This window comes from Eschrichtius robustus, chromosome 7, assembly GCF_028021215.1.
Source record: "Eschrichtius robustus isolate mEscRob2 chromosome 7, mEscRob2.pri, whole genome shotgun sequence".
In the NCBI taxonomy this organism is placed as follows: Eukaryota; Metazoa; Chordata; class Mammalia; order Artiodactyla; family Eschrichtiidae; genus Eschrichtius; species Eschrichtius robustus.
Window position 1 is genome coordinate 108,730,088 of NC_090830.1, and position 3,253 is coordinate 108,733,340.

Below are 3,253 nucleotides of genomic sequence, written 5' to 3' on the forward strand. Positions count from 1 at the left end.
ACCACAATAAAAAAATGTAGTTTCTTGATCAGAGCAGTGACACAATAAAACCAGTGTTTTAAGAAAATTAACCTGGCAGTGATACCCAGAGATGATCAGAGAGATTGGAAGCAGAGAAACTCAGAAGCTATTGCAATAATGTAGCTAAGACATCCTGAGAGTCTCAGAACTAATGCGGTATCAGTGAGGATGGAAAGAAAGGGGTAAACATGAGACACATTTCGCAGAAAAAATTAATAAGAAGCAATATAGTGTTAAAAGCATGGAGCTAGTCTGCCTGGATTTTGATCCAGTTCTGCCACTTACCAGCTGCATGACCACAAGCAAGTTACTTTACTCAGTTTCCAACATCATAGGGTCTGTAATGCCGGTTACGGGGCTTAATCTGTGTAGTGGACAAAAAACAATATTTGCCACATGCTTAGCATTTGGTAGGTGCTAGCTCTTAAAAGGCAATAGAGAGGGGCTTCCTTGGTGGCGCAGTGGTTGAGAATCTGCCTGCCAATGCAGGAGACACGGGTTCGAGCCCTGGTCTGGGAGGATCCCACATACCGCGGAGCAACTGGGCCCGTGAGCCACAACTACTGAGCCTACGCGTCCGGAGCCTGTGTTCCGCAACAAGAGAGGCCGCGATAGTGAGAGGCCCGCGTACCACCGCGATGAAGAGTGGCCCCCGCTTGCCGCAGCTGGAGGAAGCCCTCGCACAGAAACGAAGACCCAACACAGCCAAAAATAAATAAATAATTAATTTTAAAAACTTAAAAAAAAGGCAATAGAGAATGTATTGACACTTTTCAGTAAAAGGAAAATCAAGTTCTAAGAAGTAAATACAGAAATAATTTCTGAGGGTTTTCCTTAGAGAAAACTCAGAATTCAAGGGAGAACTCTGAATCTTGGAGCTTTCCTTGACCACAATTTGAAGCTTAAGGGCTAAATGAGACGAATAATACTAAGAGGTCATCTCTGTGGCTATGGCCCCTGGGACATAAGAGGCAAGTATTAGTTAATTATTTGATGTCTTGTTAGGAAAAGGAAATAACATGTCTTGTAACTGAAAGGGGAAATTGAACCATCTGTATGGACCTTCGCCTAGAATGGTTTATTTGGTAAAAAAAAGTTAAAGATATTCCCATTGTTAAAAACAAGACAACAGGCCCCAAAGGGAGTCACTTATGCTAAGCCCTATGTCACTAAACCCAAACTTAACACTTTACTTAATTACAGTTTCAGCCTCTCCCAGACATGGATTCTTAAACGAGGCAATCTGGACTCACCTGGTCAGCACTAGTGAGGTAATCTTTCTGATAGACCCCTGCATCCCGGCCCGAAAGGAAGGTGAACGTTGCCACAACCAATCTGCTTTCAGCTATAACTTCCTTGGCCCGCTGCCTATAGAGGTCTTTCACATTGTACAGCTCCTCAGAGCTCCTTTCTATCTGCTACGTGGGATGCTGCCCAATTCATGAATCATTGAATAAAGCCCGTAAGATCTTTAAAATTTATCCAGTTGAATTTTGTTTTTTAACACCATACGTACAATTAAACAATTCTTTCAGTTTAGTACTTCTACTTAGTTGTGGCAATAATTAGATTCAAGAAAGAATGATTTTTAAATATTGGTTACTAGGGGTCTGGTCATCTTTTGAGAAAACCCATGCCTCTAGTCTGTTGGTTACTTTAAACATAAAAACAAAAACAACATCAACAATAACCTCAGGTCCAATGGTTAAGAATCAGCCTTCCAATGCAGGGGACTCGGGTTCGATCCCTGGTCGAGGAACTAAGATCCCACATGCTGAGGGGCAACTAAGCCTGAGTGCTGCAACTACAGAGCCCACGTGCTCTGGAGCCCGCGTGCCACAACTAGAGAGAAGGCCACACGCCCCAATGAAGGATCCCACGTGCCGCAACTAAGACCCAACGCAGTCAAAAATAAATAAATAAATATTAAAAAAAAACCCAATAACCTGAGCAGTGATAAAAAGCTACCATTCACTGAGTGCTTTTAATGTACTAAACACTATGCTAAGTTTTTAATGTACATTATCTTGATTCTTATTTAACCAGTTGAGGAAGGGATGATTATTCTCATTTTATAGAGGAAGACACTGAGGCTTAGAGAGTTAAGTAACATACAAAATAATAAGTGTGGAGCTGGAGTTCAAACTCAAATGTCTTTGATTCACTCTTTTCCCAATGATGAAATAAACATTCACATTTTAAGGCAAGACAAGAAAAACTTAAAAAATTTCTCTGCCAGTTTGGGCTTTCTTCCTCTCTAGTGTGCATTGTGCATCTGCATTATGCATTAACCAGACCTCCCCAATGGCAGAAACACCTGCTCAACCATAAAGATCAATTTTTCTTCTGGTGCCAACCATATAACTCCTTAGAAAATAACATTCCTTTCTCAATCCTTGTGTGTACAGACATATTTGGTGAACTTTATGTACAATTCCAATATATCATTTCCCTTAAAGATAGCGATTAGTGAAGAACAGACTGATTAGACGACCTGGGGAGATACTAGCCTGCACATAAGAGAAGTTCTTAGCATAAATACTTATGACTTTATTAATGTTACTAGCCATATTACTTGTATTCTGCCTGTTTTACAGGATTATTGTTTCTCACATTACCAAATGTGTGACTGAGCCTCTGATAAAATTAATGATGATTAGCTGACTTGAAATGATTGACCAAATATATAGTCCTATAAGATCAATGATGTAGGACCTCTCTGGCGGTCCAGAGTTTAAGACTCCGTGCTTTCGTAAGCCAGAAAGAGAAAAACAAATATCATATATTAACGCGTATATGTGGAATCTAGAAAAATGGTACAGATAAACCTATTTGCAGGGCAGGAACAGAGACGCAGACGTAGAGAATGGACATGAGGACACAGGGGGAGAAGGAGACGGTGGGACGATTGGGAGATTAGGAATGACATATATACACGACTAGAATGTGTGACTGAGGAGCTAGGCTGCTTTATTGTAAACTTCCAAACAAGGGCCAGCAATCGGAATCTAAGGGCGGGGCGGGGCTGGTAAGAGCAGAAGGCGTGTCTGACCGGGGGCTGGCTCCTGGAGCATGCGCAGTCTTCACAGAAAGTGACCGGCGAAAAGTGTAGAGGACGCGATTGCGTAGGCATTGTTTCTGATTGGCTACCGTTCACCCGCGAGGGGTCGTGTCTACTCTTCGCCAAGTAAACAGGGAAGGTAGGGGCGGGGCCAAAGAGGCGTCGGGACCT